Raw genomic sequence first — 25,542 nt, 5'->3', positions numbered from 1 at the left:
TCAGTCACGGCATCCCATTTCCCTCAGTCACGGCATCCTATTTCCCTCAGTCACTGCATCCCATTTTACTCAGTCACTGCATCCCATTTCACTCAGTCACTGCATCCCATTTAACGGAGACAGTGAATCCTATTCAACTGAGACAGTGAATGTATTTCCATCAATCACCACACCCAATTCCACACAGTCACGGCATCCCATTTCACACAGTCACTGCATCCCATTTCCCTCAGTCACTGCATCCCATTTCCCTCAGTCACTGCATCCCAATTCACTCAGTCACTACAACCCATTTCCCACAGTCATTGCAGTCAATTTCACTCTCTCACTGCATTCAATTTCCATCCGTCAGTGCATTCAATTTCCGTCAGTCACTGCATCGCATTTCACTCAGTCAGGGCATCCTATTTCACTCAGTCAGGGCATCCCATTTCACTCAGTCACTGCATCCCATTTCACTCAGTCACTGCATCCCATTTCACTCAGTCACTGCATCTCATTTCACGCAGTCACTGCATCCCATTTCACGCAGACACTGCAACCCATTTCACGCAGACACTGCATCCCATTTCCCACAGTCACTGCATCCCGTTTCCCACAGTCACTGCATCCCATTTCCCACAGTCACTGCATCCCATTTCACGCAGTCACTGCATCCCATTTCACGCAGTCACTGCATCCCATTTCATGCAGTCACTGCATTCAATTTCCATCAGTCACTGAAATGCATTCCACTCTGTTACTGCCTCCCATTTCACTCAGTCACGGTGTCCCATTTCACTCAGTCACTGCATCCCAATTCACTCAGTCACGACAACCCATTTCCCACAGTCATTGCAGCCAATTTCACTCTCTCACTGCATTCAATTTCCATCCATCAGTGCATTCAATTTCCGTCAGTCACTGCATCGCATTTCACTCAGTCAGGGCATCCTATTTCACTCAGTCAGGGCATCCTATTTCACTCAGTCGGGGCATCCTATTTCACTCAGTCGGGGCATCCCATTTCCCTCAGTCACTGCATCCCATTTCATGCAATCACTGCATCCCATTTCACGGAGTCACTGCATCGAATTTCACTCAGTCACTGCATCCCTTTTACCTCAGTCACTGCTTCCCATTTCCCTCAGTTACTGCATCCCATTTCACTCCGTCTCTGCATCCCATTTCCTTCAGACACTGCATCACACTTCACACAGTCATTGCAGCTCATTTCACTCAGTCACTGCATCCCATTTCCCACAGTCACTGCATCCCATTTCACACAGTCACTGCATCCCATATCCCACAGTCACTGCATCCCATATCCCACAGTCACTGCATCCCATATCCCACAGTCACTGCATCCCATATCCCACAGTCACTGCATCCCATTTCACGCAGTCGCAGCATCACATTTCACACAGTCACGTCATCTCGTTTCCCACACTCACTGCATCCCATTTCCCACAGTCACTGCATCCCATTTCACGCAGTCACTGCATCCCATTTCACGCAGACACTGCATTCAATTTCCATCAGTCACTGCAATGCATTCCACTCTGTTCCTGCATCTCCTTTCCATCAGTCACTGCATCTCACTTCACTCATTTACTGCATCCCATTTCACGCAGTCACTGCAGCCCATTTCACGCAGTCACTGCATCCCGTTTCTCATCTGACGCTGCATTCAAGTTCCGTCAGGTACTGCATCCCATTTCCTCAGTCACTGCATCCCATTTCCCTCAGTCACTGTATCCCATTCCTCTCAGTCACTGTATCCCATTTCCAACAGTCATTGCATCCAATTTCACTCTCTCACTGCATTCAATATCCATCTGTCACTGCATCCCATTTCACTCAGTCACGGCATCCCAATGCCCTCAGTCACGGCATCCCATTTCCCTCAGTCACGGCATCCCATTTCCCTCAGTCACGGCATCCTATTTCCCTCAGTCACTGCATCCCATTTTACTCAGTCACTGCATCCCATTTCACTCAGTCACTGCATCCCATTTAACGGAGACAGTGAATCCTATTCAACTGAGACAGTGAATGTATTTCCATCAATCACCACACCCAATTCCACACAGTCACGGCATCCCATTTCACACAGTCACTGCATCCCATTTCCCTCAGTCACTGCATCCCATTTCCCTCAGTCACTGCATCCCAATTCACTCAGTCACTACAACCCATTTCCCACAGTCATTGCAGTCAATTTCACTCTCTCACTGCATTCAATTTCCATCCGTCAGTGCATTCAATTTCCGTCAGTCACTGCATCGCATTTCACTCAGTCAGGGCATCCTATTTCACTCAGTCAGGGCATCCCATTTCACTCAGTCACTGCATCCCATTTCACTCAGTCACTGCATCCCATTTCACTCAGTCACTGCATCTCATTTCACGCAGTCACTGCATCCCATTTCACGCAGACACTGCAACCCATTTCACGCAGACACTGCATCCCATTTCCCACAGTCACTGCATCCCGTTTCCCACAGTCACTGCATCCCATTTCCCACAGTCACTGCATCCCATTTCACGCAGTCACTGCATCCCATTTCACGCAGTCACTGCATCCCATTTCATGCAGTCACTGCATTCAATTTCCATCAGTCACTGAAATGCATTCCACTCTGTTACTGCCTCCCATTTCACTCAGTCACGGTGTCCCATTTCACTCAGTCACTGCATCCCAATTCACTCAGTCACGACAACCCATTTCCCACAGTCATTGCAGCCAATTTCACTCTCTCACTGCATTCAATTTCCATCCATCAGTGCATTCAATTTCCGTCAGTCACTGCATCGCATTTCACTCAGTCAGGGCATCCTATTTCACTCAGTCAGGGCATCCTATTACACTCAGTCGGGGCATCCTATTTCACTCAGTCGGGGCATCCCATTTCACTCAGTCGGGGCATCCCATTTCATGCAATCACTGCATCCCATTTCACGCAGACACTGCATCCCATTTCATGCAGACACTGCATCCCATTTCACGCAGACACTGCATCCCATTTCACGCAGTCACTGCATCACATTTCACACAGTCACGGCATCACATTTCACGCAGTCACGGCATCACATTTCACTCCGTCACGGCATCACATTTCACTCCGTCACTGCATCACATTTCACTCAGTCACTGCATCACATTTCACTCAGTCACTGCATCACATTTCACACATTCACTGCATCCCATTTCACGCAGTCACTGCATCCCATTTCACACAGTCACTGCATCCCGTTTCTCATCTGACGCTGCATTCAAGTTCCGACAGGTACTGCATCCCATTTCCTCAGTCACTGCATCCCATTACCCTCAGTCACTGTATCCCATTTCTCTCAGTCACTCCATCCCATTTCCAACAGTCATTGCATCCAATTTCACTCTCTCACTGCATCCCATTTCACTCAGTCACGGCATCCCAATGCCCTCAGTCACGGCATCCCATTTCCCTCAGTCACGGCATCCCATTTCCCTCAGTCACTGCATCCCATTTAACGGAGACAGTGAATCCTATTCAACTGAGACAGTGAATGTATTTCCATCAATCACCACACCCAATTCCACACAGTCACGGCATCCCATTTCACTCAGTCACAGCATCCCATTTCTCTCAGTCACTACATCCCATTTCCCACAGTCATTGCATCCAATTTCACTCTCTCACTGCATTTAATTTCCATCTGTCACTGCATCCCATTTCACTCAGTCACTGCATCCCATTTCACTCAGTCACTGCATCCCATTTCCATCAGTCACGGTATCCCATTTCCATCAGTCACGGCATCCCATTTCCCTCAGTCACGGCATCCCATTTCCCTCCGTCACTGCATCCCAATTCACTCAGTCACTACAACCCATTTCCCACAGTCATTGCAGTCAATTTCACTCTCTCACTGCATTCAATTTACATCCGTCAGTGCATTCAATTTCCGTCAGTCACTGCATCGCATTTCACTCAGTCAGGGCATCCTATTTCACTCAGTCAGGGCATCCCATTTCACTCAGTCACTGCATCCCATTTCACTCAGTCACTGCATCTCATTTCACGCAGTCACTGCATCCCATTCCCCTCAGTCAGTGCATCCCATTTCCCACAGTCCCTGCAGCCCATTTAACAGACAATGCAGCGCATTCCAATCTGTCACTGCATCGCATTTCCCTCAGTTACTGCATCCCATTTCACTCCGTCTCTGCATCCCATTTCCTTCAGACACTGCATCACACTTCACACAGTCATTGCAGCTCATTTCACTCAGTCACTGCATCCCATTTCCCACAGTCACTGCATCCCATTTCACACAGTCACTGCATCCCATATCCCACAGTCACTGCATCCCATATCCCACAGTCACTGCATCCCATTTCACACAGTCACAGCATCACATTTCACACAGTCACTTCATCTCATTTCCCACACTCACTGCATCCCATTTCCCACAGTCACTGCATCCCATTTCACGCAGTCACAGCATCCCATTTCACGCAGTCACTGCATCCCATTTCACGCAGTCACTGCATCCCATTTCACGCAGTCACTGCATTCAATTTCCATCAGTCACTGCATTCAATTTCCATCAGTCACTGCAATGCATTCCACTCTGTTCCTGCATCTCCTTTCCATCAGTCACTGCATCTCACTTCACTCATTTACTGCATCCCATTTCACGCAGTCACTGCAGCCCATTTCACGCAGTCACTGCATCCCGTTTCTCATCTGACGCTGCATTCAAGTTCCGTCAGGTACTGCATCCCATTTCCTCAGTCACTGCATCCCATTTCCCTCAGTCACTGCGTCCCATTTCACTCAGTCACAGCGTCCCATTTCACTCAGTCACAGCATCCCATTTCCCTCAGTCACAGCATCCCATTTCACTCAGACACTGCATCCCATTTCTCTCAGTCACTCCATCCTATTTCATGCAGTCACTGCATCCCATTTCACGCAGACACTGCATCCCATTTCACGCAGTCACTGCATCACATTTCAGGCAGTCACTGCATCACATTCCACGCAGTCACTGCATCACATTTCACTCCATCACTGCAACACATTTCACTCAGTCACTGCATCTCCTTTCCATCAGTCACTGCATCTCCTTTCCTTCAGTCACTGCATCTCACTTCACTCATTCACTGCATCCTATTTCATGCAGTCACTGCATCTCCTTTCACACAGTCACTGCATCCCGTGTCTCATCTGACGCTGCATTCAAGTTCCGTCAGGTACTGCATCCCATTTCCTCAGTCACTGCATCCCATTTCCCTCAGTCACAGCATCCCCTTTCACTCAGTGACTGCATCCCATTTCACTCAGTCAATGCATCCCATTACACTCAGTCACTGCCTCCCTTTTCCCACAGTCAGTGCAAACTTTTCCCACAGTCACTGCAACCGATTTCCCACAGTCACTGCATCGCATTTCACTCAGTCACTGCATCACATTTAACTGAGACAGTGAATCTCAGTGAACTGAGGCAGTGCATCCTATTTCCCACAATCACTGCATCTCCTTTCCCTCAGTCACTGCATCTCATTTTCCACAGTCACTGCAGCTCCTTTCCCTCAGTCACTGCATCTCCTTGCCCTCAGTCACTACATCTCCTTTCCCTCGTTCACTGCACCTCCTTTCCCTCAGTCACGGCACCTCCTATCCCTCAGTCACTGCATCCCATTTAACGGAGACAGTGAATCCTATTCAAGTGAGACGGTGAATCAATTTCCATCAGTCACCACACCCTATTCCCCACAGTCACAGCATCACATTTCACTCAGGCACTGCATCCCATTTCACTCAGGCACTGCATCCCATTTAACTCAGTCACTGCATCCCATTTAACTCAGTCACTGCATTCCATTACCCTCAGTCACTGCATCCCATTGCCCTCAGGCATGGCATCCCATTTCCCACAGTCACAGCATCCCATTTCCCACAGTCACAGCATCCCATTTCCCCACAGTCACTGCATCTCATTTCCCCACAGTCACTGCATCTCATTTCCGTCAGTCACTGCATCTCATTTCCCTCAGTCACTGCATCCCATTATCACTCAGTCACTGCATCACATTTAACGGAGACAGTGAATCCTATTCAAATGAGACAGTGAATCAATTTCCATCAGTCACCACACCCTTTTCCCCACAGTCACGGCATCACATTTCACTCAGGTACTGCATCCCATTACCCTCAGGCACGGCATCCCATTTCACTCGGGCACTGCGGCCCATTTCACTCGGGCACTGCGGCCCATTTCACTCGGGCACTGCGGCCCATTTCACTCGGGCACTGCGGCCCATTTCACTCGGGCACTGCGGCCCATTTCACTCGGGCACTGCGGCCCATTTCACTCGGGCACTGCGGCCCATTTCACTCAGACAGTGCATCTCATTTCACTCAGTCACTGCATCCCATTTCCCTCAGTCACTGCTTCCCATGTCAATCAGTCACTGCATCCCATTTCACTCAGTCACTGCATCCCATTTCACTCAATCACTGCATCCCATTTCACTCAGCCACTGCATCACATTTCACTCAGTGACTGAATCACATTTCACTCAGTCACTGCGTCCCATTTCACGCAGTCACTGCATCCCATTTCACTCAGCCACTGCATCTCATTTCCGTCAGTTTCTGCATCATATTTCCATCAAACAAGGCATCTCATTTCACTCAGTCACTGCATCGCATTTCACTCAATCAGTGCTTCCAATTTCACTTAGTCACTGTATCTCATTTCACTCAGTCACTGCGTCCCATTTCCCTCAATCACTGCATCACATTTCACTCAGAGACTGCATCCCATTTCACGCAGAGACTGCATCCCATTTCTCTCAGTCACTGCATCACATTTCTCTCAGTCACTGCATCCCATTTCTCTCAGTCACTGCATCCCATTTCACTCAGTCACTGTTTCCCGTATCTCACAGGCAGTGCATTCAATTTCCCACACTCACTGCTTCCCATATCCCATAGTCACAGCATCTCCTTTCCCTCAGTCTCTGCATCGCATTTCACTCAGTCAATGCTTCCCTTGTCTCTCAGTCACTGCATCCCATGTCCCTCACTCACTGCATCCCATTTCCCTCAGTCACTGCATCTCATTTCACTCAGGCACTGTATCCCATTTCCCTCACTCACTGCACCCCAAGTCCGCTCAGGCACTGCATCCCCATGAACTCAGTCACTGCGTCCCATTTCCATCAGGTACTGCATCACATTTCCATCAGACACTGCAGCTCATGTCACTCCGTCACTGCATCCCATTTCCCACAGTCACTGCATCTCCTTCACCACAGTCACTGCATCCCATTTCACGCAGTCACTGCATCCCAGTTCACTCAGTCACTGCATCCCAGTTCACTCAGTCACTGCATCCCAGTTAACTCAGTCACTGCATTCCAGTTCACTCAGTCACTGCATCCCAGTTCATTCAGTCACTGCATCCCAGTTCACTCAGTCACTGCATCCCATTCCCTCAGTCAGTGCATCCCATTTCCCACAGTCCCTGCAGCCCATTTAACAGACAATGCATCGCATTACAATCTGTCACTGCATCGCATTTCCCTCACTCACTGCATCCCATTTCACGGAGTCACTGCATCGAATTTCACTCAGTCACTGCATCCCTTTTACCTCAGTCACTGCTTCCCATTTCCCTCAGTTACTGCATCCCATTTCACTCCGTCTCTGCATCCCACTTCCTTCAGACACTGCATCACACTTCACACAGTCATTGCAGCTCATTTCACTCAGTCACTGCATCCCATTTCCCACAGTCACCGCATCCCAGTTCACTCAGTCACTGCATCCCAGTTCACTCAGTCACTGCATCCCAGTTCACTCAGTCGCTGCATCCCAGTTCACTCAGTCGCTGCATCCCATTACCCTCAGTCACTGCATCACATTACCCTCAGTCACTGCATCACATTACCCTCAGTCACTGCATCCCATTTCCCTCAGTCACTGCATCCTATTTCCCTCAGTCACTGCATCCCAGTTCACTCAGTCGCTGCATCCCATTCCCCTCAGTCACTGCATCCCATTTCCAACAGTCCCTGCAGCCCATTTAACAGTCACTGCATCCCATTTCTCTCAGTCACTGCATCCCAGGACACTCAGTCACTGCATCCCAGGACACTCAGTCACTGCATCCCCTATCACTCAGTCACTGCATCCCAGTTCACTCAGTCACCGCATCCCAGTTCACTCAGTCACCGCATACCAGTTCACTCAGTCACCGCATCCCATTTCACTCAGTCACTGCATCCCATTCCCCTCAGTCACTGCATCTCCTTTCCCTCAGTCACTGCACCCCATTTCACTCAGTCACTGCAGCCTTTTTCACTCATTCACAGCTTCCCATTTCACTCAGTCACTGCATGCCATTTCCCACAGTGACGGCATCTCCTTTCCATCAGTCAACGCATCACATTTCACTCAGTCACTGCATCCCATTTCATTCAGTCACTGCATCCATTTCACCACAGTCTCCGCATCACATTTCACAGAGACACGGCGTCCCATTTCACTTCGCCACTGCAACCCTCAGTCACAGAGACACTGCAGCTCATGTCACTCCGTCACTGCATCCCATTTCCCACAGTCACTGCATCTCCTTCACCACAGTCACTGCATCCCATTTCACGCAGTCACTACATCCCATTTCACTCAGTCACTGCATCGTATTTTACTCAGTCACTGCATCCCATTTCACTCAATCACTGCATCTCCTTCAACACAGTCAGTGCATCCCATTTCCATCACTCACTGTTTCCCTTATCTCACAGACGCTGCATTCAATTTCCCACACTCACTGCATCCCATTTCCCATCGTCACAGCATCTCCTTTCCCTAAGTCTCTGCATCGCAATTCACTCAGTGATTGCATCCCATTTCCCTCAGTCACTGCATCGCATTTCCCGCAGTCACTGCATCTGATTTTCCTCAGTCACTGCATCTCATTTTCCTCAGTCACTGCATCTCCTTTCCCTCAGTCACTGCATCTCCTTTCCCTCAGTCACTGCATCTCCTTTCCCTCAGTCACTGCATCCCATTTCCCTCAGTCACTGCAACCTTTTCCTATAGTCACTGCAACACAATTCCCACAGTCACTGCATCCCATTTCACTCGGTCAGTGCATCCCATTTCACTCAGTCACTGCATCACATTTCACTCAGTCACTGCATCACATTTCACTCAGTCTCTGCATCACATTTCACTCAGTCACTGCATCCCATTTACTCAATCACTGCATCTCCTTCACCACAGTCACTGCATCACATTTCTTTCAGTCACTGTTTCCCGTATCTCACAGACGATGAATTCAATTTCCCACACTCACTGCATCCAATTTCCATCATTCACTGCATCCCATTTCACCCAGTCATTGCATCCCATTTCACCCAGTCACTGCATCCCATTTCAGTCAGGCACTGCAGCCCATTTCACACAGGCACTGCAGCCCATTTCACTCAGGCACTGCAGCCCATTTCACTCAGTCACTGCATCGCATTTCACTCAGTCACTGCATCGCATTGCACTCAGTCACTGCATCGCATTTCACTCAGTCACTGCATCGCATTTCACTCAGTCACTGCGTCTCATTTCACTCAGTCACTGCGTCTCATTACCCTCAGTCACTGCATGTCATTTCCCACAGTGACTGCATCCCATTTCACTCAGTCACTGCATCCCATTTCCCTCAGTCACTGCATCACATTTCACACAGTCAATGCGTCACATTTCACACAGTCACTGCATCCCATTTCACACAGTCACTGCAATCCATTTCACACAGTCACTGCCTCCCATTTCATCCAGTCACTGCATCCCATTTCCCTCAGTCACTGCCTCCCTTTTCCCACAGATACTGCAAACTTTTCTCACAGTCACTGCAACCCATTTCCCACAGTCACTGCATCTCCTTTCCCACAGTCACTGCACCTCATTTCCCAAAGACACTGCATCTCATTTCGTTCAGTCACTGCATCCCATTTCCATCAGTCACTGCATCCCATTATCCCTCAGTCACTGCATGCCATTTAAATCAGTCACTGCATCACATTTCACCCAGGCACTGCATCCCATTTCACCCAGGCACTGCATCCCATTTCACTCAGGCACTGCATCCCATTTCACTCAGGCACTGCATCCTATTTCACTCAGGCACTGCATCCTATTTCACCCAGGCACTGCATCCTATTTCACCCAGGCACTGCAGCCCATTTCACTCAGGCACTGCAGCCCATTTCCCTCAGGCACTGCAGCCCATTTCCCACAGTCACTGCAGCCCATTTCCCCCAGTGTCTGCAACCCATTTCCCCCAGTCACTGCATCTCCTTTACCTCAGTCACTGCATCCCATTTCACTCAGTCACTCCCTCCCATTTCAGTCAGTCACTACCTCCCATTTCACTCAGTCACTGCCTCCCACTTCACTCAGTGCCTGCCTCCCACTTCACTCAGTCACTGCCTCCCACTTCACTCAGTCAGTGCCTCCCACTTCACTCAGTCACCACCTCCCATTTCTCTCAGTCACTGCATCTCCTTTCCCTCAGACACTGCATCACATTTCACTCAGTCACAGAACCACATTTCCCTCAGTCACAGAATCACATTTCCCTCAGTCACAGCATCACATTTCCCTCAGTCACAGCATCACATTTAACGGAGACAGTGAATCCTATTCAAATGAGATGGTGAATCAATTTCCATCAGTCACCACACCCCTATTCCCCACAGTCACGGCATCACATTTCACTCAGGCACTGCATCCCATTACCCTCAGGCACGGCATCCCATTTCACTCAGGCACTGCGGCCCATTTCACTAGGGCACTGAAGCCCATTTCACTCAGGCACTGCAGCCATTTCACTCAGTCACTGCATCCCATTTCACTCAGTCACTGCATCCCATTACCCACAGTCACTGCATCCCATTACCCACAGTCACTGCATCCCATTACCATCAGTCACTGCATCCCATTACCATCAGTCACCGCCTCCCATTACACTCAGTCACCGCCTCCCATTACACTCAGTCACTGCCTCCCATTACACTCAGTCACTGCCTCCCATTACCCTCAGTCAGTGCATCCTATTTCACTCAGTCACTGCATCCCATTACCGTCAATCACTGCATCCCATTACCCTCAGTCACTGCATCCAATTTCACTGAGTCACTGCATCCAATTTCACTGAGTCACTGAATCGCATTTGTTGTTCTCACTTGAATGCAATGGTCATGAATCTCCTCCAATGGCTTGTCATGTATTTCCAATGCAAAATTTTACCAAGTTTTGATTTTCAATTTTGATTACATGTGTTTCCTCTATTCTATAAGATGCTGCAATAAACTCAAATTTGACAAATCATAATTCAACCACCATTACCTACAGAGTTAATTTCATCAAACAGGTCCAATTAGAATTGTCACATTCCCAAATCCTGATTCAAGTTTTTCTAATTATGGGCCACGTGGTTAAGAAAAAAGACACTTAGAATCAGAGAGATGTACAGTCGGGAAACAGATCCTTTGGCCCAATTTGTCTATGTTGACCAGATATCCTAAATTAATTTAGTCCCATTTGCCAGCATTTGGCCCATATTCCTCTCAACTCATCCTATTCATATACCCATCCACATGCCTTTTAAACGCACAAGCCTCCACCACTTCCTCTGGCAGCTCACTCCATACATGCACCACTATGAAAAAAATCCGGTCCATTTTAAATCCTCCCTGTCTCATTTTTAACCTATTCCCTCGAAGTTTGGATTCCAGCAACCCGGGGAAAAGATCTTGGCTGTTCGCTCTATCCACGTCCCTCGTAATTGCATAAACTTCTATATGGTCAGCCCTGAACTCCAAAGTTCCAAGAAATAGCTGCCTGTTCAAGCCCACGGTATACCTCCAACCTCCGATGCTGGCAACATCCTTGTAGATCTTCTCTGAACCCTTTCAAGTTTACAACATACAACAATACAGCGCAGAAGAGGCCCTTCGGCCCTCAATGTTGCGCCTACATCCTTCCTCTCGCAAGGAGACCAAAATCGATTGCAGTATTCCAAAAGCAGCCGAACCAACGTCCTACATGGCTGCTAAGTGATCTCCCAACTCCTATACTCAATGCACTGACCGATAAAGGCGAGCACACCAAATGTCTCCTTCATATCCTTTCTACCGGTGGCTGTACTTTGATGGAACTACGAAACTGCACTCCAGCATCTCTTTATTCAGCAACTCTCCCCACAACCTTCAGTGTAAACGTGCTGCCCTGATTTGCCTTTCCAAGATGTAGCACCTCACATTTGTCTAACCTCAACACCATCTGCCATTCCTCAGTTCATTGGCACTTGTCAATGTCCCATTGTATTCTGAGGTGACCTTCTTGGCTGGCTACTATACCTTCAATCATTGGGATACTTACTAACCACACCTTCTATTTTCATGTCCAAATCATTGCATCACTTCAACTCCCCCTCCCACTCCCTGAATGACATGTCCATCCTGGGCGTCTTCCAGTGCCACAACCAAACCACCCAGAAACTGGAGGAGCAGCACCTCATATTCCGCCTCGGGAGCTTCCAACTCAATAGCCTCAATGTGGACTTGGCCACCCTCAAAATCTCCCCACCCGCCAGCCTCATCCCAAGACTAGTTCCTCCCCTCAGCCCCGCCTCCATGACCTGTCCGCCTTCTCTCCCACCTATCCACTCCTCCCACCTCACTGACCAACTCGCACCACTGCTTGGAATTATTCTTCTTTTCACGCTTCATCAGCTCGATGTTATTTCTAAAATCTATTTTCCAATTGTTGGAAAAAGTGAGATAAAGAGAAGTAAAAGAAGTTACATTCTTACCGCTCGTGAAATCTCTGAATGTTCTTCTGTTGAAAGGCCGCCAAGGAACGATGCAATTCTTTTGTCACAAACGCTGTGAGGGAGACATCTTTGTCGGTTCCACTAACTCCACCCTAAGGAAGACAAACCCACGGAACATATCTAGTGACTTAAAACATACTCTATTGTTGCCCAAGGTGGAGAGCTGGATGAACACAGCAGGTCAAGCAGCATCAGAGAAGCAAGAAAGCTGATGTTTCGGGACGAGACCCTGCTTCAGAAAATTGGCGCTGGAGAATCTGAGATAACAAGGTGCAGAGCCGGATGATACTGCTTGGCCTGCTGTGTTCATCCAGCTTTACACCTTCTTATCTCAGATTCTCCAGCATCTGCAGTTCCTACTACCTCTATTGTTGCCCTTTCACTTTACTGAACTAATATGAGCCAGTAGTTTTGTTTAGGCTCGTGTAATCTTACGGTTATTGGCCTGTACAAAATCCTGAATTAATTTTGATCGACTGACGGGAGGAGAGATGAATTTTATAGAAATTTTTGTTTTCTACCAATTTGCAGAGGGCATCGTGGGCGATTGAAGGACAGTGTTATTATCCTCCAGGTCTGCGGATTGCATCATTACCAACTTGCCCATTTGCATATACATAAAATATTCATTATGTACCAATGAAACATAATAAACCAATACTGTGTACTAAAAACAACGCTCACATATCAATGGAAATTTAAATATTTATCATAGAGTTTGAAGGGTTGAATTCAATGATACAAAGCAAAAACCAGTGAAGATGAGTGCAGTTGGTCAGCACTTTTGCCACCAAGTGGAGGTTGGCAGTTTGAGGCCACCCAGGAACAAGCAAGCTCTGTCTAACTCCAAGGGCAGCACGGTGGCTCAGTGGTTAGCACTGCTGACTCACAGCGCCAGGGACCCAGGTTCGATCCCACCGTTGGACGATTTTCTGTGCGGAGTTTGTACATTCTGCCCATGCCTGCATGGGTTCCTGCTGGGTGCACTGGTTTCCTCCCACAGTCCAAAGATGTGCAGGCTCGGTGTATGGGCCATGCCAAACTTGCCAATTGTGTTTAGGGATGTGTAGATTAGGTGTGTTAGTCATGGGAAATGTAGGGTTACTGAGGAAAGGGTCGGGGGATGAGTCAGGGTGAGATGCTCTTTGGAGGGTGGCCGTGGACGTTTTGGGTCAAAAGGGGCTTGTTTCCACACCGTAGGGATTCTATGATATGGAAGTATCTTTTGAAGTGGACATTCATGGGTATGCTATAACAGAGACCTTGAAATACTGCACAACAAATATTTGGAACTAGACTGTCAATTCAGATATAGCATCAAAAAAGGTCATGGAAGTTGTCACCGATATAAAGCAGGATTGATGAAAATCCAGCAGGAAAGGTGTCAAAAGGCACAGTATCTTTTATTCATCTCCAGTTATTTTGTCCAAGGCACTGGATGCTGGCAGGATTGAAACATTTAAGAAATGATTCACAAATCACATACAAGGACCTGCACATCTTTGAACAATGGGAGGAAACTGCAGCACCTGGCAGAAGCCCCTCGCAGACGCGGGGAGGACATGTCAATTCCACACAGATAGTTACCCAAGACTGGAATCTCAATTGGCTCCCCAGTGCATGAGCAGCTCTAACCACTGAGCAACTACCTTGCCCAGAAGGGGTTTTATAAGCGCATACATTATTTCCATTAAGACAGATCCAATCCTCTATGTCCAATCAAAATAACATAGTGTAGATATCATGACAACAATCATAAATGATTTTGAATAAGTAAATCAAAAAACTTGAAATAGTTTCCAAGCCTAAATACTAGATATGGTGCAGTTAAGATGAATAGCGCAACAACAAAAAGGCCATATTTTATGTGACCATCGGTAACACTTGAAAACTTGCAACAATTTGTCGCCAGTAGTGCTCTGAAGTGGCTTGATGATGCACTCCTTCATACACTGGAATGAAACTCCAAAGATCACAAATTCTCCTTCAATACCGTGTTGTAACAGTGACTGCATCAACCTGTGTTTATGGGCCTGACTGGAAACCCACACAACATGCATAAACAAAAAAGTAATCTAAGGTGATAGGAGAAATAAATGTATGTATGCAACGTCTTTGAAAAGCAATTATCTGTAGTGGATGCAAGCCCATAAGGAATCTCGTTTCACAGATTATATTCATTTGCACTGCAGGTCATGCCAGTCAGAATCAGTTTTCGTTTCATGACAGATAACTAAAATGTCCATTGCAATGAACTTTGGTTGATCAGAAGATTTTAAGTAAGGACTATGTCTTGTGTGAGCTGACGGCATTAGGGGATGGAGAAGGTACATGCACTGCTGGCATCTTGACACCATTGAATGAGCAAGCGTGGACGCAAAGGTTGTAACAGGTAACAATTGTACAGGCAATATCTTTTGAGCTCCTTCCAAGCAGGCCTGTAATACTCTAAAGCTGTGCTAGACCCTCACTTCCTCCACCTTACGTACGCTGCCTTTTCTTTTTGACAAGAAGCACCTCTGTACCCGTCATCCAAGGCTCCTTAATCTTACCCCTTCTTACCGGTCTCAGAGGAACAAATTTATACATCACTCGCAACAACTGCTCCTTGAACAGCCTCCACATGACTGCCGCGCCCTTTCTGTGGAACAATTGCTCCCAATCTGTACTTCCCAACTCCTGTCTGATAGCATCATAGTTTCCTTGACCCCAGTGAAATATCTTCCCCTGGTAACTGCTCCTTTCCCTTTCCATGGCTATGGTAAATGGGAGGCTCTTGCGGTCACTGTCGCCAAAGTGTTCTCCCACCACGAGATCTGACACCTGTCCTGGCTCATCGCCGAGCACCAAATCCAAAATGGCCTCCTGCCTTGTCGGCCTGTCCACATACTGAGTCAGGAAACCCTCCTGAACACACCTGACAAAAACGGCTCCATCCAAACCATCTGCACTAAGGAGGTTTCGATCTATATTGGGAAAGTTGAAGTCACCCACAACAACAACCCTGCTACGTTTGCACTTTTCAACTATCTGCCGGCCAATGAGTTCTTCGATCTCCCAACTGCTATTTGGGGTCTGTAGAAAACCCCCAGTGAAGTGACTGCTGCCTTGCTGTTCCGAACTTCCACCCACACTGACTCAGTCGACAAACCTTCCTTGGCAACCTCAGCCCATACACCCGCAGTAGACGAGTCCTCAAAGGTTCTTTCAGCCGCCGTTATACTGTCCTTGACCAACAAAGCCACACCTCCCCCTCTTTTACCACCTTCCCAGACCTTAATGAAAGATCTAAACCCGAGAACCTGCAACATCCATTCCTGACCCTGCTCTATCCATGTCTCCGGAATGGCCACAACATCGAAGTCCCAGGTACCTATCCAAGCTGCAAGCTCACCTACATTATTCCGGACACTCCCGGCATTAAAGTCGTCACACTTCAATCCAGCTTGCTGTCTGCCAGCACACTTCTGTGACAGTGAGGTCCTGACCATGTCCTCCCTACGCTCATCCTCCTGTGTACTAGGACTGCACCTCAGTTTCCCATCCCCCTTCTGAGCTCGTTTAAATCCACCCGAATGGCACTAGCCAATTTCCCACCCAGGATATTCGTGCCCCTCTCATTCAAGTGGAGACCGTCCTGTTTGTACAGGTCCCACCTTCCCCAGAACGAGCCCCAATTGTCCATGTACCTGAAGCCCTCCCACCTGCACCATCCCTGCAGCCACGTCTTCAGCTGAAATCTCTCCCTGTTCTTTGCCTCGCTATCACGTGGTACGGGTGACAAACCAGAGATGACCACTCTGCTTGTTCTCGCTCTCGGCTTCCACCCCAGCTCCCTCAAATCCTGCCTGACATCCCTATCCCTCTTTCGACACATGCCGTTGGTGCCTATGTGGATCACGACTTGGGGCTGGTCACCCTCTCCCCTCAGAACCCGAAAGAGACGATCCGAGACATCACAGACCATGGCACCTGGTAGGCAACACACCAATCGTGAGTCTCTTTCGTTCCCGGCAAATGTTCTATCAGTCCCTCGAACTACTGAGTCCCCAATGACTATCACTCTCTTCCTATCCCCGCTTCCCTTCTGTGCAAGAGGGACAGACTCTGTGCCAGAGACCTGCACCCTACTGCATACCCCTGCTAAGTCGTCCCCCGGAACAGTGTCCAAAATGGTATAGTTGTTTTTCAGGGGAGCTACTGCAGGGGATTTCAGGGGAACGACCACAGGGGAAGGTTAGTCAAGCTACACCGGGTAAACGTGCATTTTTGGCTGAAGAAACATCTGTTTCAATGTGAGCTAATGGAAGAAGCCATGGAGTCAAAGCTAAACATTTCGACAATAAGACAACCATTCTTAAAAGCAGCATACAGCGTGAAAAAGAAATGAGCTGCTTTAATATCCACTTAAAATTTATGTGGAATATCAGATGAAATTTTCTTATTGACTCCATTGTGCAATCATGTCGAGCTAAAAATGTTAACTGCATTAATTAATACTAACCAGAAACGGACTTTGTCATAAATGGTTTGACGATTTTCTGTATCTGGAACATCCCTTTTCCTTCATGAACGAAGATCGTACCAACCTATGGTACCAAACTGTGCGTCAAATGGATGGGACACATAATCTTTAAATTCCTCATCAAAACAGTCTCATCGTAAGGTTCTGTGCAATAAAAGAGAAAGAATAAACATGTTTCCCACAATTTTGCTGATGTTTACGAACAGAATGCTCAAATTCAAAAAGTTTGGGCTGGCATGTCTGCTTCCTCCAGCCTGTTTAAACTGTTCCATTCAATGTGAAATTTGTGATAAGTTTTAGCACACAGGTCTATGTGATCTGCGCCACCACCTTCTATTAGTCATACATGCTTTCCCCCTCTTCCTGTAATACATTCCTTGAAGTGTTCAATGAGATTTTGATTTTAAATCTTATTGTCATATTCTTTTGATTCTCAAGCATCAATGAATCTGATGTTGCCGCCATTCCATGCAGTGCACAGCACGTCAAACAGAAGTCTTGCTCTTGCCATGAGCACTGAGGTAGTATGGGGTCACAACTGTCTCATAGTTCAGAAAGAAATTCTATATATAGGGCTATGACGAGTCATGCAGTTAATTTTATTTGACATGCTATTTCTTTTCTTCACAAATATGCTGGATTTAAAGTGATCTTCACCCTCATTTAAAATGAATTCAATATCCAACCATCTGTAAAACCAGCATATCCAAATTTTAATTTGAGTTCAGTGTTACACAAATATATGACTTTTTTTAAAATTATGTTCGAGTCAACATTAACATTTCATTCCCTGACAGCGGGTGAACTTACTTTTAAACTCCAATTTTCCTTCAGTATTAACGGAGAGGTGAGCCTTTTTGCAAGCACCGAAAGGCTGCACCAGTTTATGCTAAAACTTACGGAACTGTAAGTTTCACAAATATGTTCCTATTAAACACTAATTCCTATTGAAGCAGTATGAAGCTAAATTCATTCAACTGGACAGCAAAAACGGTCAAGATTTTAAAAGCAAGCAACTATTTTGAAGTCACTCTTCGAACTAAATTCCATCTTGGTGTGTGAGAGTCCATAGGTTCCTCACTCTCAACGAACCATTCAACTGTCATGCAATTACTGAAACACACAGACAAAAAACATCAATGTTAACAGTCACTAAGATTTTGAGAGTGATTTGGAATTCGTACTCAATAGCCCCTGGGGAAAATATGTTCCAATCTGGATAGTACTCACTTATTACCATCCCACCTACCTTCCCCAGCACCTCCTTCCCCTCTACACTATTTGTTTCTGAGCTCCCTTCCACCCTCCATTTCTCAGGAAGGGTCCTGACCCAAAACCTCAACTTTCTTGAGCCTCTGATGCTGCCTGCCCTGCTGTGTTCCTCCAGCTCCACAATGTGTTATCTCAGACACCAACATTGGCAGTTCTTACTATCGGGATAACTCATTCTCACCTTGTCACAAGTGATTTATACTCATTATCTTTTCAGATGACGCATGTACATGTATATACATAAATATACATATTGCACTTTTATGCCTGAACCACTAACCCAGAGGATATTTTGAAAGAGTCTCTTCATATCTGCATGAAAGAGAAATCATCAGGGTCATAACTTTCATTTTAGGAACAACTCGAACATTCAAAGTACTCACAGTCAGTGTCCCATTTCCTTGACCAGTCAATTTGATGTGAATCTTTCTTCCAAGTGGAAACTATAACAGCAATTATATTTGAGAGTCAAACACTTCATTGCATCACCAAGATTTCCTTGTCTGTTTGAAGCATAAGATAATGAAATAATCATGGACAGATTGGCCAACAGTGTAATTTAATGTGTGTTGTGGCAACTCAAAATCACAACCATTGAAGTGATCTTTAAAAAGCTGCTGTCAGACAACAGAGCACTTTTTGAGATGCAGTGATGAACATACTTCCTGAGATGCAAATAATATATGCCAAATTAATTCCAAAGAACACCTTTACAAGGAAAAAGAAGCTAAAAATCTCTTTACATTGCGAAGCTTGTCAGATTGCTATTAGTCAATGGAAATTGTTCAGAACAATTATTTATTCCCAGATGAAAAGGAAGTGTATACATTTCATGACAACAAAATGTGAGGCTGGATGAACACAGCAGGCCAAGCAGCATCTCAGGAGCACTTTTGTCCTCCTGAGATGCTGCTTGGCCTGCTGTGTTCATCCAGCCTCACATTTTGTTGTCTTGGATTCTCCAGCATCTGCAGTTCCCATTATCTCGTATACATTTCATTTTCACATCTTATCCAAGAGAGAAAAAAAAACACCTTCATGAATGCATTGTCAAACAAGAAGACTCACAAAAAAAGACATTTGGCCCATTGAATATTCCTCCATCATTCGGTGAGATCATGGTTGATCTCATTACATTTATCATGACACAGCATTTCCACCAAACCCTCCTTGTAGCTAATACATTCCGATCCAAGTAACATCCCGGTAAATCTCTGTTTCTGGGCCATGCCTTGTCTTTCTAAATATTTTTTCAGTCATCTACAAATTTAGCCACAGCACATGCACCTCTTTCCTCCGAGTCATTAATAAACAAGCACAAGAGCTGTGGTTCCTTCAGCGCGACCTCATTTCTTACTGACAAGCCAACCCTGGCATCTCTGTCCATTTGTATTGGAGATAATGGGAACTGCAGATGCTTCTGAATCCAAGATAACAAAGTGTGGATCTGGATGAACACAGCAGGATGAACACACAGAAGTAGAAGGGTCTCGGCATAAAACGTCAGCTTTTACTCTCCTGAGATGCTGCTTGGCCTGCTGTGCTCATCCAGCTCCACACTTTGTTATCTCTGTCCATTTGCCTGTTCTTTCTATCGGACATGAATCATTGGATATTTCGTTCCCAACACTTGTCCCCTAACAACCACCTCTCTGTGATACCCAGAGTGATGTATCTGTCAATTTCAATCTGCACCACAAACTCATTCACTTTGTTTCATACACTCCCTGTAATTCAATACAACATCTTCAGTCTGGCATTTACAGCCACCCTTCTTATCTGCTGTAGCTGAAGTGAGACTCCTGACCATTTCCATACTTTTTGTCCTCTTACTTGCTCTGGAAACTTTGCTGAGCACTTACCAGCTTCTAACTTTTTCCACAATTTTCCATGCAACTGAGCTCACCCACTCCACACTTTTTATTTTAACGCCCTAGCCCCAGACCTAGCTCTGTATTTTGCGAGGATACTTGTCCCAATATGATTCTCGTCGAGCCTATAACAACAGAACGACTCCCTCCTTCCCCATACCGATGCCAATGTCCCATGAATTCAAACACATTTCTGCCAAGCCACCATTTGAACAATGTACATCTGTAATTATGTTCACACCGTGCCAAATTGCTCAGATAATAATCCAGAGATTATTACCATTCTGGTTCTGCTTTCTCACCTCAGTGCTCATAATCCCTCAGCAGAACCTCTTTCCTCTTTCTTCCATATCAATGGTACCTGTGTGGACCACGATAGCTGGATTTCTACTCCTCCCACTTCAAGTTCCTTTGTAGCCGAGATGGAATATCCTGAACCTGGGAACCAGGCAGGCAACACTACTTTCGAGACTCTCGATCCTGGTCACAACGAACAGTGTTCATTCCCCTAACTATACTACCTCTGAGTATAACCACATTTCACTTTTTATCTCCTCTTGAATGTCCCCCCTGTACCACAGTGCTACAGTCAGTTTACTCATCTTCCCTATACCCTGCACTCTCATCCACACAGGAAGAAAGAATCTCAAACCTGTTAGATCAGATCAAAGGCCAAGGTTCCTTCTGCACTACATCCTGGATCCTTCCACCTGCCCTGTTCTTTGTCATTGGCCACTGACCAAGTTTCAGCTAGTTAATCTAAGGTGTGTGACTGCCTCCTGAAGCACAGCATTCCCTGGTAACTCTGCCCCATGTGATTTGTTGATTGGTAAAAACTGAGATTCCAGTTCATCAACCGTAAACTGGAGTCTGGGGCCTGACCACTCGCCCGTCATGTAGGTACAAATCATCATCTGGCCTGGCATCTCCATTTCAATTACTTCGATCCTAATTTGATTTGAAAACATTCTGGTCTTTTAGTTTGTAGCCTGTAAAAATTTCTCCGATTTACTTTCAATCCGAAAGCTACCGATAATAGATTCTTAAACCAGTAGCGATCACCAACCAATGAACCTGGTTCACCCTCTCGGTCCCTGATTCTGGCTTTGATTCACCCTGTCTCAAAAAAAAATGCTTATGAACTATCAGGCAAAAAAAGCAAGCAAATGGCACCTCTTACCCTCTGCACTGACTTAGCGCATTGCCACCAAGTTCCCCAAAATATATATTCACTTGGTGCATTTCACTCGAGATGTCATCTCTTCTTCCAGAACGTGCAAAGCATACTGATCCAGAGCAATATACTACCTTCAAAACCGCAGCTCTCAGCTTATTACTTTTGAGTACCTTCTCAATGCTTTCTCCAAGTCCAAACACAACACATTTACTGGTTTTCCTGTATTAATTCTCCTCCCAAAACTTCCTCCAAAAACCCAAACAAATTAGCCAGACATAATTTCTCTTTCATCAGGCTATGCTGATTCTGTTTGATTAGATTATGATTTTCCAAATGTCCTGCTATTATTTTCTTCATAGTTGATTGCCACATATTTCCAACAATAGATGTCAGACTGGTTCGGTTGTAGTTATCTTCTTTTTGCCTCTCTCCTTTTTAAATAGGGACGTCACATCGGCATTTTTCCAGCCCTCAGATGCTTCTCGAGAATCTGAACCTTTTTGGGAAATTACAGTCAATGCATACACCGACTCTGAAGCTCATTGTTTCGAATCTTAGAAAGTAAACCATCACGGCAATGAGTCTAATCTGCTTTTACTCCATTAGATTGTCGACTGCTACTTCTCTCATGGTAGTGATGGTGTGGTAGTGATGTGTTTAATTCCTCCCTGTATTCTTTAGTAATAAGGGGATCCTTGAAGTATCTTCCACTGTAAAGACTACCCTTACCTCATTATCACTGATAAGGGGAACTGCAGATGCTGGAGAATCCAAGATAACAAAGTGTGAAGCTGGATGAACACAGCAGGCCAAGCAGCATCTCAGGAGCACAAAAGCTGACGCTTCAGGCCTAGACCCTTTTCTCATTATCATTGTTTCTTGATTTAAAAATTAACCTGGCCGTTACAGCCTAGCATATGATTAATGGCATTACCTCTAAAACCTTCTTGGCTAAAGTGTTCAATAAATTGCTACAACCTGAAAGAAGTAATTCTTCCCTGAATTAATGGGAAACCAATTTGAAAATGTGGCCTCTGGTCGTAAAATCTTTCACAAATGGGAGTAATCTCGACGGATATACACTATCAAGCCTCTTAAGAATCTTAGATGTTGAAAAAATAAGATTGTTTTCAATCTCATAAACGCCAATGAACGTAGTCCCTGCCTGCCGAACTTTCATAAGCATAGCAATCCCCCCTGCCATTTCTCAAATCAACCCAGTCAACATGAGGTGTTTGGCCTCCGCAGCATTCGCTCTGTGGCCGTACATGACTTGTAAGTTACCATCCTGCTGCTACGTCTCTACTTCTATTTACGATGCAGTCCTCTGTCCATCCGAACATACTACCCTTGAACACATGGGCTCTTTTCTTTTGAGATAATGGGAACTGCAGATGCTGGAGATTCCAAGATAATAAAATGTGAGGCTGGACGAACACAGCAGGCCAAGCAGCATCTCAGGAGCACAAAAGCTGACGTTTCGGGCCTAGACCCTTAATCAGAGAGACACCTTATGAGCTGTACCTTATCAAATGCTTTTTTGACATCTCAATGTACTACATCAACTGGAAGTCCTTCATCAGTAATGTTTGTTTCCTTCTCAAAGCACTGTAGCAAGTTTGTCAAGTATTATTTCCCCTTTATAAAAGGATGTTACCTCTGTAGGATGTTATAGTACACTCAGTACCCTGTTATTTCATCTTTCATTGCAGGCATGAACATCTACACAGGTTGACCTAAATTGGCAATACTTGCTTACTATTTTGTCCAAGTATCTTTGTAATCATGGTGTTATGTTCACAATCTTTCAATCCTCTGAGAATTTTCCACAATCTAAGGATTCTTGGAACAGTATCATCAGTGCCTCCATTGTATCTGTAGCTGCACTGTTCAACATGAGAGGATACAACTCACCACACCCCTTGGATATTTTCTCCACTGACTGGAGTCATGTTTGGAATTCTGTGCAGTGACATTCACTTTTAACAGTTTGCTAAATACTACCAGGAACAGAAATTGTCATCCAGCTGCAACTAAACTAAAGCTTTCAGCACAGAAGGAAGTCTTTCAATTCATTATGAACCGATTAACTCCTGAAAAGGGCAATACAATTTGCCTCAGTCCATAAATGTTCTTCCTCCAACATCCTGAGATGCATCATCTGTATTTCTTCAAATTTACCACTGAATCTGTTTCAATCATCCTTTCAGCAATACGCATGACAACAATTCGGCATTTTTAGTCCCCCTGTAGCCTCCGTTGCACACGTGCATTCTTAGATGATTATTTATTTGTGTGCCTGCTTTTTTGCTCGAATGGATAAAGGTAAATTTCTGTTCTTTTGTCATCAGAGCTATTGCCTCCTCATTCTCATCTTCCTTGTTTTATCCTGTGCTGGAATATTTAATTTATTGACTTATCTGAAATATGTTGTTGAATGGATCGGGTTTTGTAACATTGCATTCCCCATAGACCACCTACCCATCCTGTTGCTTGTTCTAACAGTTATTATCTTGCAGAGAGGAAAATGCAGTTTGAAAGCAATGGAACATTATCGATGAAGAAGTTGATGCATAAATTGCTGCGATCTTCGAAACTACAAACTCACCTTCAATTCTTTCTCGGTCAGAGCATTATGCCGGCGCAAATGAATCGTGTTCTCACATGGGACTTCCAAAACCATGGAATTGAATTTGCATATTGATTTCTTCTTCCCTCTTCAGAAATGCAAAGTAGTATCGTGATGAAGCTTCCAAGGCGATGATTGTGTCCTTCAATGAACGGAAAAGTGACTCTTAGATTCATGGAAATATTTCACTACTTCTATAGACATGAAAGGCAAACATTCTCCCTGCATATGACCCAGTCTCATTTTATCGTATCTTTCTGATTTTACATGCCACGGGATAATCATTGCAGTGTAACAGAAATGTTGATCATGGAAATTTATCACTGTTTTCAGAAATAATGGCAAATTTTCAACATCTTGCAATTGTATGAAGGCTCAGTCTCATCACACCTCGCCTGCTGCACAAAGACATTCTTACACTGCTTTGAATGTTAGGGCTCAAACAAAACACAATCATGACACAAATGCATCAACACCCCACTTTCAACAGGATCTGATATCCTTGCCAGGCACTAGAGGGGTTGCGGAGACTGGAGAGTGGATAAAGTTGTTCCTCTGTTCAAGCAGGAAAACAGGGACTTTCCAGGAAACTACAGACTGGTGAGTGTCTCATGTCTCAAAGGTATGGGCTAATAAGGGACAGCCAGCATGGCATTATGTGGGGCAGGTTATGTCTTACCAAGTCAGTTGAAGTTTTCAAGGAGGTGACAAGGGTGATCAATTAGGGTAGAACAGTTGATAACTTATACATGGATTTTACGAAGGTTTTCAACAAGGTCCCTCATGGTATGCTCATCCAGAAGATTAAGATCCATGAGATCCGTGGTGACTTGGCCTGCCCATATAAGGCAGACGGTAGCGGTGGAAGGCTAACAAAGATAACACAGCATAGGGCTGGAGGAACACAGCCGGCCAGGCAGCATCAACAATGTCAGCTTTCCTGTTCCTCTGATGCTGCCTGACGTGCTGCGTTCCTCCAGCTCCACACTTGGTTAACTCTGATTCCAGCATCTACAGTTCTTGCCGTCTCAGTGGTGGAAAGCTGTTTTTCTGGCTGCAGCTCAGTGACGAGTGGTGTTCCGCATCGATGTGACTTCTGCTGTTTGTGATATATGTAAATGACTTGGTTGCAAATGTAGATGGGGGATTACTAAGTTTGCAGATGATATAAGGACCAGTGGACTTGTGGACAGCA

At 45.7% G+C, this 25,542-nt stretch overlaps 1 long non-coding RNA gene across 4 annotated transcripts in view; it reads right to left on the bottom strand.

Annotated features, from left to right (window-relative positions):
* The window catches only part of LOC132207766 (uncharacterized), a 404,921-nt gene that overhangs the window by 159,859 nt on the left and 219,520 nt on the right, over positions 1-25,542 (bottom strand). For 3 of the 4 annotated variants that reach the window (XR_009443788.1, XR_009443790.1, XR_009443791.1), the window contains 4 exons: positions 24,327-24,489; positions 19,054-19,113; positions 17,378-17,542; positions 12,853-12,965 (listed from right to left, as the gene is read on the bottom strand). This is a non-coding gene — a long non-coding RNA (uncharacterized LOC132207766). The remainder of the gene's footprint in view (positions 1-12,852; positions 12,966-17,377; positions 17,543-19,053; positions 19,114-24,326; positions 24,490-25,542) is intronic. The other variant, XR_009443789.1, reaches the window with a different exon arrangement.

This window comes from Stegostoma tigrinum, unplaced genomic scaffold (assembly GCF_030684315.1).
Source record: "Stegostoma tigrinum isolate sSteTig4 unplaced genomic scaffold, sSteTig4.hap1 scaffold_151, whole genome shotgun sequence".
Classification (NCBI taxonomy): Eukaryota; Metazoa; Chordata; class Chondrichthyes; order Orectolobiformes; family Stegostomatidae; genus Stegostoma; species Stegostoma tigrinum.
Note: the sequence above shows the minus strand (reverse complement) of the source record. Positions and strands in the feature narration are given on the sequence as shown.